General features: G+C 44.1%; 2 long non-coding RNA genes across 2 annotated transcripts; one reads left to right on the top strand and one right to left on the bottom strand.

Annotated features, from left to right (window-relative positions):
- The first annotated feature begins 14,856 nt into the window (after nt 1-14,856).
- Nucleotides 14,857-15,528, top strand: LOC124670020. Its single transcript, XR_006992372.1, has 2 exons — nt 14,857-15,110; nt 15,208-15,528. It is a non-coding gene; the product is annotated as an uncharacterized LOC124670020 (long non-coding RNA).
- Nucleotides 15,529-15,748: 220 nt separating this feature from the next.
- Nucleotides 15,749-16,374, bottom strand: LOC124678814. The gene is made up of 2 exons (XR_006994651.1): nt 16,324-16,374; nt 15,749-16,243 (listed from the first exon to the last, which is right to left on the bottom strand). It is a non-coding gene; the product is annotated as an uncharacterized LOC124678814 (long non-coding RNA).
- Nucleotides 16,375-17,782: the final 1,408 nt, after the last annotated feature.

The following is a 17,782-nucleotide window of genomic DNA, read 5'->3' as shown; positions in this document are numbered from 1 at the left end:
CGAGATGGGCCGCGCCGCCACGAACGGTGGAGCCTGGGATCCTCGCAACGCCTACCTCGGTGCTGGGCATTCAGGAGTCATCGCAGCTTCTGGGCCTCAGCCCACGAGCTACAGTCGCCATGGCGCAGGATCTCCACACGTGTCCGAGCTCCATTTCTGTGCCGACGGATTCTAATGGTGGCCGCTGGCAGGTAGGGTCAGGTAACCCTAATCCCCTCCCTATATCTTCCAGGTCCGCCGCCCCCTGGTCAGATCTCGAGTCTCTCCTGGATCATTTCTGGTCCGCATCTAGGGTTCCGCCTCCTAAATCCACTCCCTCCTCTGATTCGTTTGGCTGGTGGCACGGTAAAGTGGCCGGTGATTCTCGTTCCTTTGCTGAGGTTGCCGCTTCTCCTCCTCAGGCTCTGATGGGTGACGGTGGCGGACGTTTCTCGGGGAGAGGGAATCGTGCTCCTACAGGCAACAGAGGGCGGGGGAGAAATGTCTGGCAGCGTGACGAGGTGGTGGCTCAAACCTCGTCCAACAACATGGGGCGGGGTTCCGGAGGATCTCATCACTCCGGTGATCGCTGGGAGGCGGCGGCGCGTGGCGCTGAGCGCCGCCAGGAGGCAAATTCCCCTGCCAGAGGCATGCTTGCTGCTCCAGGTTCTGGGCCTACTCCTCCGGTAACATCTGATGATCCTCCTTGTCTGAATTGCAATATCAGAGGTCACTACACTGCTCGCTGTCCTACCATTCGCTGTGAGCGTTGCAAGCGTCTTGGCCATATTTCGCAAATTTGTCAGGTGGTGCTTCCTTGGGAATGTATTCCAGCTATGTGTGGTTTCCAAGCTCCTGGTAGAGGTTTCTTTTACATGCCTGATCATAGCACTGCAAAAAACACTAAAGAGAGAGCCAGTAGTGTGGTGATCACTGTGACAGAAGGGAATGCAACCTCCAGAGAGATTGAGCATGAATTTAACATCATCTTTGGTGATTCCTGGAGGTGTACGGCCAGAACCATTGGGCCGAATCAGTACATTATGAGATTTCCTACACCCAGAGAAGTGGAACGTGCGGTGTGCTATGGCTCCTCTATGCACCTCAAAACTGTGGATGCAACTGTCCGCTTGACTGCTTGGAATGCTTCCATTGGAGCCAAGGCTCCCCTGCAGAAAGCCTGGGTTAGAATCAGTAACATTCCGCTGGACAAACGAGTCGAAGAAAATGTTTTCTATGTTGGGTCTCTGGTGGGGGTTTCCTTGGATATGGATGCGTCCACTTTACATAAGCCGGAGTATGTCAGAGTTCTGGTGGGCTGTAGAGAAGTAGATCTCATTCCCAATTCTGCTGAGGGTTGCCTCGGAGATAACTTCTATGATTTCTTCTATGAGATAGACAAAGTCGTTGTGGGAGGGCCTCCTAAGCAAGATGCTACGATTACTGTTGGCGATTCGGGTGCTCCCTCGCCCAAAAGAGCCAGAGTGGAACAGAGATCTGCTACTGTTGAAGAATCCTCTGAAAATCAAGTGTACAGCAGTCAGACTGAAACTGTTGGGCATGGCAGGAATCATGGGGTCTCAGATGTTGTCCAGGAAAGTGATGTGGAGCATGAGTCTGAGGATGATGACTGTCCAGGTGGAGATGAGTTGCTTATCGAGTCGATGGCGAGGGAACATGAAGCCTCTAAGCTTTCTGGTACAGTTGCTCCGGCTAATAGCTGGCTTGTCCCCTGTTCTTTTATTCAGAATCTGCATGCGCCTGTTCATGAGGGTAATGACGCTGTACAATCCATGCTGCTGCCCCACACTTACACCCTCTCACATGATGCTTGGCCTCCGCTGCCTTCCATTGCTGAGGTCACTGATGGATCAAACTCCCCTTTGATTGGGTCACCAGCTTATGTTGTGCAATCGCCTGACGCTTCTCCTGAAGAAATCCATGACTCCGACTACACTGTCCCTGATTCTTCACCGACACGGTGTAGCTCAAGACTCCAGCCGCAGATTAATGTGAATATCATGGACAAGATGGCAAATGTCTCCAAGAAAAGGAATCTTGAAGGTACTCATGATCCTCCCCAAAACCCTGCTTCCAGTAACTCTTTCGCTGCTCTTTCTGATAATGCTTTGATGCTTAAGGCTTATAAAATGGGGGTTAAAATTCCTGATAATGATTTCTCTGCTATTAACATGATTAGAGATCTTGAAATTGCTAGAAATGACCTGTCTAGTAAGAACAATGTGGAAATATCCCCTTCATCTGTTTTGTTTATCGAGAATAATGTTGGTGATGCCACTCCTCTCTCGATGGAGTGGGCTTCTTCTTCTGATGTTGATGATTCCTATACTGTAGTTGAAAGTAGAAAGAGCAAATTTGCTAGAAAGAAACCGGTGGTGGTGGTCTCTAGACCAACAACTAGAAGTCAAAAATGCGCTGATGATCTTCTTGGCAGCAAATCTACCCATGCTCCTGGTAGAGTTGTCAGGAAAAAAACTAAACCCAATCGTTTTAAATGAAAGGTTGTTTCTGGAATTGTAGGAGTGTGGGAAAAAAAGGTGTGGTTTCCTGTATCAAAGATATGATGAATGATTATTCTTTGGATTTCATTGGTATTCAGGAAACTATGAAAAAAGACTATAAAATGAACTTTTTCAGAAATCTGGACCCTGCTAGTCATTATTTCTGGAAATGGACTCCTTCGATTGGTAAATCTGGTGGCATTTTGTGTGGAGTTAAATCTGATTCCCTGGATGTGAGTGCGTTTAAGGCTGGAAAATTCATGTTGAAATTTGTTCTTTGGGATAAAGTAAAGAAATGCAATTGGGCCTTGATTGTTGTTTATGGGGCTGCTCATGAGGAACACAAGACTGATTTCCTCACTGAGCTTGCCTCTTTTTGTCATGATAGTCTTATGCCCTACATTGTAGGAGGTGATTTTAACATCTTGAGGCATGGTGGGGAAAAAAATACCGCTTTTGTTAACTCTCATTCCTCCGATCTTTTTAACTCTATAATTCACACCCTAGGCTTGAGAGAAATTTATATGCATGGGGGGAAGTATACCTGGTCTAATAAGCATGCTTCTCCAACCCTTGAAAAGCTTGATAGAATTCTTATGTCACCGGATTGGGAAGATCTTTTTCCCCTGGTTACTGTTCGAAAGCTGGTTAGAGAATTATCTGATCATAATGCTTTGCTCCTTGACTCTGGCAACATGCCAGCTATAGCAACTAAGTCTAGAGATTTCAGATTTGATGTTTCCTGGTTCAAAAATGAGGAGTTCCTTCCCTCTGTTGAGAATATTTGGAATAAATCTGTTTCTAGTGCTGACCCTATTGATATTTTAAATATCAAGCTGAAAAGGTTTAAAAAATTCTTCAAAGGATGGGGTTCGAATCTATATGGTCATACTAAGAAGCTAAAACTTGAGCTTAAAGAGGAATTAGCCTCGCTTGAATCCCTTGAGGAAGATCAGGAGCTTCCTCCTAGTCTGAGTATTAGGAAAACGAATATCTGTGTCCTGTTGATGGAAATCTATGCAGATGAAGAACGCCTTTGGTATCAAAAGTCGCATGAGAAATGGCTCCTAGAAGGAGACCTAAACACTAGTTACTTTCATCGTGTTGCCAATGGTCGCAAAAGGAAAAACACTATTTTCTCGCTAAAAAATGATGGGATTAACATTGAGGGTACTGAAAAAATCATTGAGCACGCCACCTCCTTCTATAAAAGTCTCTTTGGCCCGGCTCCGGGTAATCTACTCCATTTTGATCATGGCATTTGGGGACCCCATGAAAAATTAGACGCTACGGACAATGAAATCCTAAGTCGACCTTTTTCTGTTGAGGAGGTTAAAGACGCTCTTTTCTCTATGGCAAAGAATAAAGCCCCTGGTCCTGATAATATTCCCATCGAGTTTTACCAACATTGTTGGGATATTGTCAAATTTGACATCATGAATTTGTTTACTGCCTTTCATGCTGGCACGCTTGATGTTCAAAGGCTTAATTATGGCATAATAACCTTACTGCCCAAGATCTCGGATGCGGATAAAATTAGCTAGTATCGTCCCATTTGTCTCCTTCGTTGTATTTACAAGCTCCTTACTAAGGTTTTAACGATCAGGGTGGAACCTTTCCTTAATAAAATCATTAGTGTTCATCAAAACGCTTTTATGAAAAAAAGGAACATTGTTGATGGCATTATGTCACTGCATGAACTAATGCACCATACCCATGTTAAAAAACATACTGGCATTATTCTGAAGTTGGACTTCGAGAAAGCCTTCGACAAAGTAAACTGGGACTTCCTCATTAGTTGTCAGGAAGCTATGGGCTTCGGTGTTTTTTGGTGTGAGAGGGTGAAGCAAATTCTTCATAATGGTACGGTTTCGGTGAAAATCAATAATACTTTGGGCCCCTATTTCTAGAGCGCTAAGGGAGTCCGTCAAGGAGATCCCCTCTCCCCCTTCCTTTTTAATTCCGCTGTGCAATGCTTAACTAAAATGGTTCTTGAGGCTCAGCTGAATGGTTTGATTGTTGGCCTTTGCCCTGATCTTATTGATAAAGGGGTCGCCATTATGCAATATGCCGATGATACGATCTTATGCTTTTCCCACGACCTTGCGAAGGCCTTGAACGTTAAACTCCTCTTATACCTCTTCGAGCTTATGTCGGGTCTAAAGATTAATTTCCAAAAAAGTGAGCTCTTCCTTATTGGTGGTGATAATATCATCGCGGATCAATATTCCTCAATGTTTGGCTGCCAAGTGGGAACTCTGCCTATGAAATATTTGGGAATGCCTGTGTCTTACCGTACCTTAAAAAATTCTGACCTTGATTTCATAGATGGGAAATCCATTAAAAAGTTGGACGCCTGGAAGGGTGGCGCCGCTTCCTCAGGTGGAAGACTAACCTTAGTTGATGCCTGCCTTTCTAACTTACCTACTTACATCATGTCAATGTTTCTCCTCAACAAAACTTTCCTGGAACGCTTGGACAAACATAGAAGAAGGTTCTTTTGGCATGGTAAAAAGCAGAAAAAGGGTTACTATATGGTAAAATGGGGAAGGGTTTGCCGATCCAAAAAGAAAGGTGGATTGGGTGTTAAAGATTTGAGGAAACAAAATATAAGCCTCCTCTGTAAGTGGTGGTGGAAGCTTGAAACCCAAAAGGGCCTTTGGCAGGATATCATCTATGCTAAGTACATGAGAAACAAAACTATTGCCACTGTTAAAACCAGGTTCAATGATTCCCCTTGTTGGAAGGCTCGATCTCTTGAAAATCAAGGACATTTACTTTAGTGGGAGAAAGGTTATTTTAAATAATGGAAATATTGTCAGGCTTTGGAAAGACCCCATTAATGGAAACCTTCCTTTTTGCGAGCAATTCCCTGCGCTTTTTGACATCTGCCAGTTGCAGGATTGTACTATTAAGAATTGCTATGATGGAAATCCTATTATTTCCTTTCGTAGACGGCTACATGGTGAGCTACTTGATCAGTGGAATTCCATTATGGTGATGATTCGCTCTCTATCCCTCTCTACTGAAGGTGACAAAATTTCTTGGTCTTTAAGCAAAAACGCTATCTTCTCCACAGCCTCTATTTACAGATGGCTTGAAAAAGATTTGGCTGGGTCCCATAATAGTTGGATTTGGAAAGCAAAAATGCCTCTTAAGATCAAAATCTTTATGTGGCAACTTTGCCAAGATGCTATCCTTACTAGGGAAAATTTGAGGAAAAGGAAATGGCATGGTTCTCCGCTCTGTTCCTTTTGCAATCAGGTTGAAACAAATGATCACTTGTTTTTTAACTGCAGCACTTCTAAAATTGTTTGGGGCGTCCTGGGAGAGGCTATGGGTGTTTCTTGTGTCCCTAATTCCTTTTGGCAAGCCATGGCTTGGTTACACTCTTATATTCCTAACATGGAAAGGTTCTTTGTGATTCTTATTGCTGCAAACTGTTGGGCCATTTGGAACATTAGGAATAAAGTGACTTTTGAAAAACATAAGCTGAGATCGCCTAACGAAATCATTTTCGCTTCTATTTCTTTGTTGTTATACTGGTCAGGGCTACAGAAGGGTGCTGATAAAGAATGTCTTGCTGGAGGGGCTGCCAAGATGATGCACAAAGCTGCGGCAGTTTTTGCCAACGTCTCCGCCAGGCCGATGTTGATGATTACTGAAGGGTGATGATATATCGACTGCGCTGCTGCTGGAAGATGTTTGCTTTTGGTTCCCTGATCAAGTCTTGTTTGTGGTTCCTAGGTTGCCAGCTCTGTTATCTAGACTTTCCTTCTCCGGTTGTAGTGTGTGAACCTTGGTTTGTGGTATCAGGTTTTCGTCCCATAGCGGATGTTCGACGGCGAGCATCCGCAGTGGGTTTCCTGATACTGCCCCAACTCGCTTCCCTTGTTCCCTACCCCCTCTCCTCTTGTTTGTAAAACTCTGAACTCTGTTATTTCCGTTATTGCAATGGAAAGGGGTGGAAGCCCGGTTGGAAAATAGTTTTTTTTTATCCAAGGTGCCAATTCAAACTACCGCTAATGAGGGTGTTTCTTTTGCTCTGAAGTGAATAAGTTAGGAGATGCTTAGGCCATTAATACTATAAGAAATGATAAATACTGACACAAGTTTGTAGAATTAAGTCTTGACAATTCGTCTTACATTATAGGTTTTTTCTTTTACCATGCCCTGTCAATTATACTGAGTAACTAAAAGAGAAAAAGAAATCTTACATGACTCCATCAATTTGGTGAGTAAATTGTTCACCAAAAATGCATGCCATGACAAGGTTAGATATCTTGGGGTTGAACAGTTGAAGTCGTCATCAAGCAGAACATTGCTTGCTTTGAGGTCCCTACGAATAATTTTAAGCCTGGAATCATGATGAAGGTACATAACCCTTTAGGTATGAAAGCAACAAGAAGTACCATAATTCCCAACCAAGTAGTAGTCATGAAAGCAACAAGAAGTTAGCAAACAATCTCAATTACTGTCTTACTCCAAAATTCACTGTCCAATTTATTGTCTCGAACATGCATGTACATGAGTCTCTTGTGTTAGGAGACACACCGTCCGAATTGCAATAACCAAATGTGAACTTACCCAAAAAGAGAAAGGAGTCAAGGCAGTTGTTAAGCATGTATTCGCACACCAACATCTTCTCTTCGTCATGAACGCAACAACCAAGAACCCTAAACAAATTTCAATGCTGCAGTTTGGATAGAATAGTCACCTCGTTCTTCAACTCTTCCAATTCCCGACTGGAGCTGCTTGACAATCTCTTGAAAGGAATCTGTTCGCCATCTGGTAGTATCCCCTGGAAGTAATATTAACTAATATTGGTCAAGTAATGATCTAAATACATCACCAAGACTGAATACAAAACTCAATAATATTCTTAAAAGAGGATGAAATGTTCGAATGACGCTACCTTGTAAACTGGACCAAATGCACCAACACCAAGCTTGTCACTGAAACTGTTCGTTGCTGACACAACCATGCTGAACTCAGTTCCTTCAATTAATTAGTTTAAAATATGGTCTAGTGTCTTCAATGACCCTCTGTGGTCCTTATATTTTCCCTGTGCCCAGAGTTCGCCGAAAAAATTAAGGGAGAAAACTAAGTATGCATTTACGCAAATGGAACTGTCAATTATTGATCAGAGATTACTGCCACGGATATGAAGCTGATACATGAAAGGCTTTGGTAAAATTTGAACCTGCGATTGTTGTAATATGAAAAATAGCATCCTTGGGAAACTTTCAACAACAGTGTCATACTGGAAACGTATAGTTATGGTTGCTCATTTCGAATTTGAGAATGAACAAAGATAACATACCAAGAAAACCAGGTAAATAAAAATAACTCAGATGCATGCAAGAATGAAGATAGAACCCATTGAATCACATATTTGCTTTATGATGTACCTCTTCAGGTGTCGAAATTTCACCCTACACTACAATGATGACAATTCATCCTACACTCTAATCAATTTGCATTTCGCATAAGTCAGAGAGGAAACTGCGCCTTTTGCATTGACAATTAACAATGCGTCTTTTTCCAACAGAAGCATTTGGTGAACTAGATAAAGGGCAGATTTGGAATAAAAATAGGTTTATGTTGGTCCTTTTACCCCATTTGCCTCCCTCCTCATGTCAAACTGCATGGTCCCTACGAGCATCTCTAGCAGACACCCTAAACCACAAACCCCAAATACGCATATCCAGGCCCCCCCAAACTTGTTTTGCACTCTGGAAAACCGTCGCGCAGCGCAGCCCAAACACGTCAAACGCGGCCGCGTTTGGGCTGCGCGACGGTTTTCTAGCCCCCAAACAAAACCGGAAACACAGGGTTTATGCAAATCATCCAATAATTCTCAATGTACCAACATAATCATGCAAATAGATTGTTCAAAGTACTCAATCATACATGAAACACGGCACCAAAAGAGGATCAAACATCACATCATCAAGGAGGAGAATGATCAAGCATCACCGCCGGTTGCCGGCGCATCGACATGGGCACCACCACTCGCCGTAGCATCATCACCTCGGGAATTCATGGCAGCGCGTGCAGCTTCCCTCCATCGCGCCCAGATCTCCGTCTTCGCAAGATTCCACCATTCAAGACGGGCCTCATCCATCTCAGCCGGGTACATCATCATTGTCGCATTCTCTGCCACGATGAGGTCCGTCATGGCCCGGTTCTCCTCGGCGTGTGCTCTCCTCTCCTCGATGTCGGCCTTGCGCGTTACATCCTCCCGGAGCATGCTCCATTTTGCCTCCTTCTCCTTGTTCTTCGTCTCCATCATCTCCTTCTTTGCCTCCAAAGTTTTCATCACCAACAACTCTTTGGATTTGACCATAACATCGATCTTGAGAGACAATGTTGCGGCCTCTCCTTGTTTCTTGATCTTGTCCTTGGTCATCTTTGCTCCATCTGGCCTCTTCTTGTTCTTCTTGGTCTCAAGCACATCATCCTCTTCCACATCCTCCAACTCGACAATCTTATGCCTCGGTGGTGGCGCTTCTTGCTCCCTCAACTTCCATTTCGGATTGTGGTCAAGAAGGGTATAGCAATGACCGAATGTAAATGGCTTGCCCTTCAACCCGACCATTTCCCTATACCTTGTTTGCGCGATAGCATCCCAATCGCCGGCGTTGGTGCCGCTCGGTGGCGAGTTCCTCACGCCCTCAATGCAACCGGCTCACCGGTTGCACGCCGTCTTGATGCTATCCCATCGGCCTTGGAGTGAACGGTAGGAGCGGATTGGAGTAGAAGAGAAAGGTGGCATCAATTGGAAGAACTTGTCCTCGATGCGTTGCCAATACCTCTTGCCGGTTTGATCGGTGCCGGTCACGGCATCCATCGAAACCGCCTCCCAAGCACTGATCAAGATCACGTCCTCAAATTCGGTGTAGTTGCCAGACCGGATCGCTCTGCCCTTCGCCTTGGCCACCGCCCCATCGAACGCCCCCTCTTCTATCTCTTCCAAGTCATCTTCCTCGTCGCCGCCGGCGTCATCTTCTTCCCCAAACTCATCGCCCTCGAGTCCCTCCTACAAGCCGTCGTTGTAGTCGTAATCCCCAAGCGGCGGAGAATCAATGTCGACGGACGCCTCGTTGAGCATGTCAACGTACGACTCCGGCGCAACATCAACGGCGGGACTTTCGTCGACCACCTTGTGCGCAGTAGCCGACGCCGATGGCGCCTTCGCCATCGCTGCCGTCAAAGCTGTCAACGACGCCATCTTGGCTGTGGCTGGCTTCTTCGCAGCGGGTTTCTTCGGCGCCGGTGGCTTGTTGCCCGGCCGCTTCACCCGCTTGGTCGGAGCGGGAGGGGCAGCTGGTGCAGGAGGGAGGGTGACGACGTGCTGCCCCAGCCGCTTCTACTTGCTGTTGGGGAGGGCAGCTTGCTGCAGGGCGTCGACCACGAGCCCCTCGGTGGCGGCTGCCGTGGCGGTGCTAGATCCGGCTGCGATGGGTGGAGTCCATCTGCGCTGTGTGGCCTGGCCCGCAAGCAGCGGCGGGTTGACGGCTTCCATCTCGGTGTGAATGCGCCGTTGCGGTGGCCGGAGAGGGGCGGAGGCGACAGAATCGAAGTGGTTGGTGGGGCGGAAGCGGGAAAGGGAGGAGCTGAATATTCCTTCGCGGTAACACGGGGGAGAAGATGAGGTTCGCGCTTGCACAGCCTCGCCAGCCCGGGAACTTGGAGTTTCCGCGGCGTGAAACTGGATGGCCCGGAAAAAAAATTGATATGAGATCCGATACAGTGTCTAGACTGGCCATTTTTTCCGCCCAAAACTGGAAAACGAGGATGGGGTCCGATGCTGGGCTCTAATGACCTACGGCATGACTGCTAGGCTTATATTCTTTAAAAGAACTGGGAGTAAAAATTGAGAAGCAATTCCGTTGTACATTGCCTTGGCACTTGTCACAAGGAATTTGGTATCACCGGTCTGTAGAAGAAGAAAATCCGAGCGTAGGGTGTGGTGCTGACTTACCTACGGTGAATCTGCAACTGCTCTTCCCTGCCTCAGGCTGAAGCTGGAACTCGGAGCATCTCAGCAGTGGGGAATGGTCCCATCGAGGCCTCGGGGGTCAAAGTGTCGCTCTTGCAGACGGTAGATTTCTCCCGCCTATCGCCGGCGAGATACTCGGCGCCGAACCGCCTCCCCTCCCCGGGGTGTCAGTGTGTCAGTCGGACGCCGCCGCACACCCGCTCGAGCACGGCGCGCGCACGGCCTGGGAAAAGTTTTTTTTTGTCCAGCCTAACGGATCGGGCCTATGGTTGGACGGCCCAGCTATATGGAATGTAATGGGAGTGGCAACGGGAAAATGGGGAGCTCCTCGACACCGACCTGGTCGGCGCTGAGAGGATGCCGCACACCCTCGCGCTCCCTCGCGCTCCCGGGTAGCTAGCTGGACCGCGGCCCAACATCAGGTAATTCGTTTTTTCTTTTTCGTTTCTTTTTGTTTTATGTTGTTTGTTTTCTTTTTTAAAAGATTTTAAAAAAATCTGAACATTAGTCAAAATTCAAAAAATTCAAATTAAAAAGAAATAACTTTTTAAAAATATAAACATTTTTCAGATTTGAACATTTTTAAATTTGAACAAAAATGTAGTTTACTCTATGAACAATTTCCGAATTTGAACAAAATTTATATTTGAACAATTTTCGAATCTGAACGATTTTCATATTAGAACAATTTTCGAATTTAAACAAATTTCAAATTTGAACGGTTTTCAAATTTGAACGGTTTTCGAATTTGAATGATTTTCGAATTTGAACGGTTTTCAATTTTGAACATTTTTGAATTTAAACATTTTTAAATTTGAAAAAAAATTAAAAATTGAAATTTTCGAATCTGAAAAAATATAAAGAAAACCGAAAAAAGAAAAAAGAAAACAGAAAAAGAAACCAGAAAAAAAAAGAAAAAAGAAAAAGAAAAAACGAACTGCTACAGGCTAAACAGACACTAATGGGCCTGGCCCATACCCGACTAGGGGGTGTGCGGTGGCCGGTAGCCACCGACCTGGTCGGTGTATAGGTTTTCCCGGAAAATGCGTTTGGTAGTGGGCTAGTTTGGTGGGTGTTGTGGGGGAGCGCCTACTCTCCGCCTTAAGTGGGAGGCAGCGTATGCTCCGCCTGAAGAGGTTCTCGGTCGGCCGCTCCAAACCTGGGCCCAACAAAAAGTACTGCTTCTCCCTTTTCTTTCTTTTCAGTTTAGATCTAAGATGTTTAAATTTAAAAAATATTCAAATCTAAAAAAGTTGTAAAATAAAAATGTTCGAATTAAAAAATGTTTGAACCTAAAAAAGTTCGGATCACAAAATTCAAAATTAAAAAATGTTCAAAATTAAAAAATGTTCAAATTTGAAAATTGTTCAAACATAAAAATTGTTTAAAATTGAAAAATGTTCAAAATTTGACAATTGTTTAGTTTAAAAATAAATAATTTTAAATCGAACAAAATTCATATTTGAACAAAATTCATATTTGAACAAATTTCAAATTTAAACAAATTTTGATTTTGAACAAATTTATAATATAAACATTTTAAATCAGAGCAAAAAAAATCTGAACATATTTCGAAAATCAGCAAACCAATGCAGAAAAAATAAAAAAGAAACCATCAAAAACCGAAATAACCTGAGAAAAACCGAAAAAAGGAGAAAACAAAGGGAAAAACCATACCTGCTGGCGCTAATGGGCCGGCCCACACCGTCCGTCGCTTGAGCGGGAGCGAATCACTCCCGCATTGAGCGGCGAATAGGGAACGGCGTGTTGTGGTGGCGTATTGCTACGGGAGGCATACCCATGAAAGTGCATGTGGGCTGTTTTTTTTTTTTTGCACAAATGAGGGGTCTGGAAGACTCCGGTAAAACATCTATTGCAAACAAATGGCAGGTAGTATAACTTTGGAGACAGGCCCTTTTATAACACTTCTAAAGAACCTATAATTTGAGGATAAGGCATGCCAATATACAAAAAACACCCTAGAACTAAAGATAGGAAAGCAATCGAGTCCCTAGGTGCCTCCGCCACCACACGACGGCGTCCTCAAGGCGTCGCCGCCGAGGAACAGGGCGAGAGCGCCCGAACACCCCTTTCAGGCGAAGATCCGTCGCTGCTGGTCACCTTGAAGCCACCGGAGACGCACCACTTGGTGGGTTGTTTAGTTAGCACTTCTATTTGGTCCAGTAATCTAGTTCAGAATTTATAATAAAATATATAAAAAATAAAGAAAAATGGAAGCATAAAACAGAAAAGAATCAGGAAATTTTCTACAAGACACATTTTCTAGAATTTACCGAAACATACCATCGATTATATCTTTGTTATGCTAGGTACAATTACAACTATGTGGGGCATTTGCCAGAATACCCCACGTGGTTAAAAATGGAATTTTTTGTATTTTGTCTTGAAAACTAGTCATAGCTTGGTTATCGTGGCAAAAGTGCAAAATTTTCTGTTTTTAGCCATGTATTGTGTTCTGGCAAATGTGTCATGGAATTGTAGTGGTACCTCGCAAAGACGTAATTGGGTGGTATGTTTCAGCAAACACCAAAAAATAAGCATGTCATGCAGCAAATTTTTCTAAATGAATAATAATGAAAAATAAAGAACAACGACTAAAAAATAAAAAACCTATGATGAGCTAGCTCAACAAGATTGTTATGTTGTGATCCAAATTCATATTGAAGGGAGGCTAATTTCTAACGAGTGGTTTGAGGCCGCTGCCGAAGGCTTGGGAAGAAGAGGTGGATAGGGTTTATCAGATTATAAGATAACCCACAGCGTTTGTAAACACTTCCCGGTATAGTGAAGTATTTGTTAGCTGGTGCCCACGGTTTTTTCTCCTCTGTGTTCGAGAGGTTTTCCACGTTAAATCTTCTATCTCTCCGATTTTCTTTTCGTTCTTCTTTATTTGCTTGTCACGTCTATAACAAAGGCACATCAGAAAAAAAAAGGTGTAAAGGAGAAGATTGAAGGGTGAGTATCAGCTCCTCATGTAATCTATTCGACCATTTTTCATCCCACGAGAAGTATTTAAGGCATTGTGTGACGACCCACCATCTGGGCCAGGCACTCAAGGTGGCGAGACGGACAGCACAACGCCAGGTCATCAGGAAGGCCCATCAAACAAAGCCAAGTCCAGAAGCCCACGGAGCATCGCTGATGCAGCCGCACCAGCTCGCTAAGGTCGAATCGTCTCACGGGAGGAGGCATGCTGGATCAGAACTGTAATCCCTTACCCGAGTGGTATCTCTCTTCCTTCCCCTTTCCGATGAACCCTAGTGTTCATCAGGATTCCATCCTCTCGGCGTGACACTGAGGACTGTAATTCGTTGAACCTTGTATCTTAATATATGGAGTGAGAGATTGTGTAACACATTGTGACACTTTTAGCATTTCAGCTTTCAGTCTTGGCCTAGGTAAAGAGGAAGGCTTCTTTTACAGTACTACCTTTTACCACTCCTTAAAAGAAGAAGAGAGGTATGATTTGAGCAACGGTTAGGATTTACCGACTTAGATTAGACCCAGCAGCCCAGCAAAATATATGTAATTAAAAAAAAACTATCTGGCCCGGCCCAACAATTGGATCAGATGGAACTCAAGGTCGAGGACACGAGCCAGAAACGCAGGCGACCGCCGCCGGCAGCCGAGCTCGCGAGTCAGAAACAGCATCTCCGTCGAGGGCGACCGCCGCCGCCACCCGATAGGCCCGATCCTGCATCGTCGGCCAGCGACGCAGCCACCCGGCCGTGCCCGTCCTACATCACGGGCGACCGCCGCCGCCACCAGGTGGACACGGCCAACCAGGTCGACGCCGCTGCAACATCGATGTCGACGCCGCCGCAACTAGGTCGAAGCCGAGTCTAGGTAGCTTATTGCTCTATTCCTTGTCGATCTGAAGTGAATATGGTTCTACTTTTTTTAATCAATGCAGCACACTACCAAGAGGCAGCCACCTAGTTGGATACAATCATCTATTCATCTATTTTTCTTACTGGTTTAGCTAAGAACCACAACACCTTGGTTTTACGGAGATAAAAACAGTAATATGAATGCATGTAGGAAATATTGATTGCATAGATGTTCAGAAGCTCCTGAAACGAATGAACAAATGATATTCGGAAATTTAGTACTAAAAAACAGAACTAGCTAATGAAATCAAGTCAACTAGAGGATCTCTTACACTAAACAGGTGAACAATCGAGTCGAATCTCCAAATTTCTAATCCCCTTATTTGATCTTAGAAACTTCAAACCACCAATCACCCTCTCTGAATATTGGACTAGAGAACTTCAGATTTGGATTGTGTCAATCAGTGGATGGGTTAGAAATCTAGAGATTTAGATTTTTCGTATCCTTTTCAGTTTGTTCTTCATTATTCTAATTTACTTCCTCAACCAGATAATGGGGTCGGTTCATCTTCAGCTGCTTTCCATTCCCTTGTCTGGCTATTATTTTTTGATATTGGAGACTGCTAAATTTGTCTGTTATTTTCGGTTATGTCCTTAGGTCCTAGACACCCATTTTACCAGCTGAAGAGGTCAAACCTGCTTTTGACTGTCAACATGAAGGTGTTACTTTAAATTGATCATCTCCAGGCCGTGGTAAGCTTAGTCTGATCTATCGTTTTCCTGTGGTTTTGCATGCCCCTACCTAACACGGCTATTGTTCTCTGTGGCTTCACGGGCATGGCTTCATAAGGCAAGAAGAATGGAGCAGAGTGAATACCTTGATGGCTGGTCTTTGGAACGAAATCATGTATCAATTGTTGCCGAATAATTTAGTTGAATGGTTGGTGTTAAGGAGAAAGAGCCTTAGCTAAGCTTGAACAACTTTCCAGCGCACATAGATCACCCGATTTGAATCTTGCATTCGTGCTCACTTTTGTGCTTCTAAACAAAATGATTAGCGGTTCCTCCCACCTTGTTTTGTTTTTGTTTGTACAGTTTATTAATTTGTCCGATGCTAGATTAAGACGGGGCTTGCCAAGTGCAAACCCTGAAGCACCGCTGCACTTAATTATCTGATGCAAGTGTGTGTGGCTCTCTAACGTGAATCCACAAGCCTGTTAAACCTTGCGTCAGCTTCAGCAAGTGTAACCTTGCTAATCTTATTTGTATCAGAACAATGACGTTGTTTTCCAAATCTTCAGCAATCAAACCCAGTTTATAACAAGTAAATTCAGAATAGAGCTGGCAGGAGAAAACTTGGAATACTACAACTCAGTATCTCAAGAGTGAATAGAGTGGTTTCAGTATTTTAACAAACTGAACAGTAGTATTCCCTGTATTCAACCTCCAGGTCGAAGAAATGAAATTATGAAAGTGGCCCAACAAAAATTTACATCACATGCTAGCAACGGGAAAATGCCAACAGAGTTTGAATCAGCCGATCTTGCACATTAACCCAGCAAATGTTTATAGTTCTAAAAAACATGTAGACATATATCCAACTCCTACCAAGCATCATATAAAATAGACAAGCTTGGATCACTAGACTGAGATTTGAGTGAATATATACAGTAGAGGATTCAATTTTTAGGACAGAGGTTTGAGTGACATTGCATTAAATTAGCCCTGAAGAACCTAAGTTGGCCATGGCTGCACAGAAATTCATCTAAACGGCATGTAGACTAATTATTCCGCACATCGACTATGGTTGGCATAATGCTTCATGAAACGTCCGACTTCGGTAGTAAGGCCTCTAGCGGGTTGGCTGACGGACTCTGGGAACTCTCCTGAAAGGGCACAAAGAAGATGAGAGTTACAAGGAACATACAATTGGACATCTACGTTGTACAAATGCTGCAAAACTCACCCACAACCACCGTACGGTGGGAAATACGGTAACCCATATAATCTACTATAAGGCCTTGTTTACTTCTAGGGTATTTATGGGGATGTGAGGGGATTATTTCGTATCCCGGAAAATCCCCACTAGTCCGTTTACTTCTCCGGTTTTGAACGACATAATCCCGAGATATCCCCTCCCATCCCCTCCCATCCCCACATTTTTTTCCTAAATCAAAAACTCTCCATCATAGTAGTGTATTTTTGGGGAAGGGTATTTCAGGGGATTGGGTGAACACCAAATCCCCTCCCATCCCCATACCCATTGGGGAAAAAAATACGAGAGAAGTAAACAAGGCCTAAAGGTATCCAATGTAGATTAAATGCTCCACTAGGTGGACGCTGCTTCACCCCAGGGACATTGGCCCTCTTTGGTGAAACCTGTTGAGCCGAGTGAAGGTTGAGTTTAATTCAAGAGCAAGACATTGTTCAAAAAGGTACTGGAAACTCGAGGCTCAATGCATAATTCTAACCTTGATCTGACGACCATGTAGTTCAGATTCATTCAAATTAAGAGCCTCCTGAACTGCTTCTAGTTCAAGAAATTCCACGGAAGCAAAGCCTTTTGGTTGTCCAAACTTGTCAATCAAGATCGGCACTCTGTTGACAGTTCCGCAAGGTTGAAAATGCTGCTGCACTTCCTCCGGTGTACACGCATAATAAACCTGTAGTACATGATTATGTCAGGAAAAAGGAACTTTCACTGAATATACATGAAAGATAAAATAACAGGTATCAAGCAAAATAATTAACTGACACAAAGTCTACTCGAAATTGCGTTTGACACGCTTGCACTTGTGGAGCTGAAGAATAACTAGATAGTTCTACACGGCTATTTACAGGCCGTTCAGGAGGGCGCCGCCAGCACCAGGTCCGCCATGGACATGGCGCAGCAACAGTGGACCTCGTTTGTAAAGATGCGCAAGCCTAGAGCTATTCTTGTTCTGTTGAATTGCCTAACTTACTTTTGTACCCTGGTCCTTTGTTGTATCTACTTGGTGTTTTACTAGTTTCCCAGAATACAAAAAAATGTCCCGATGTTTCTAGGATCAGATTAGCATTTTCGCTAGCACACGGTTGACTGATTGAACTAGCAATTTTTCTGACGGTTTGCTAGTTAGGCTCATTATCTTATGGATTCATGGATAACTAGCCGATCAATCTTGAGGAGACGCCCAACCACAAGTACCAAGCGTGAATTTTTGTACTTGAGCTAACTGAAAGTAGCTCTCAATATGAAATTCTTAATCCACTCGACTGGCCGGTTTGTCGACCAAATCAAATACAAGAGAAAATATTAGGCAAGGTGAAGTTCATCTGCTACTCCTAGAGGTGGTCCTGTTCATCTCCCTCTAGAAAGACCTTGTTGTTGTAGGTGGAGGTATATGGCTCTTATTATCTAAACATCATCTCTAAACTCCAACCCT

Source organism: Lolium rigidum, chromosome 7 (genome assembly GCF_022539505.1).
Source record: "Lolium rigidum isolate FL_2022 chromosome 7, APGP_CSIRO_Lrig_0.1, whole genome shotgun sequence".
Classification (NCBI taxonomy): Eukaryota; Viridiplantae; Streptophyta; class Magnoliopsida; order Poales; family Poaceae; genus Lolium; species Lolium rigidum.
This window is presented reverse-complemented; position numbering and strand designations above follow the sequence as displayed.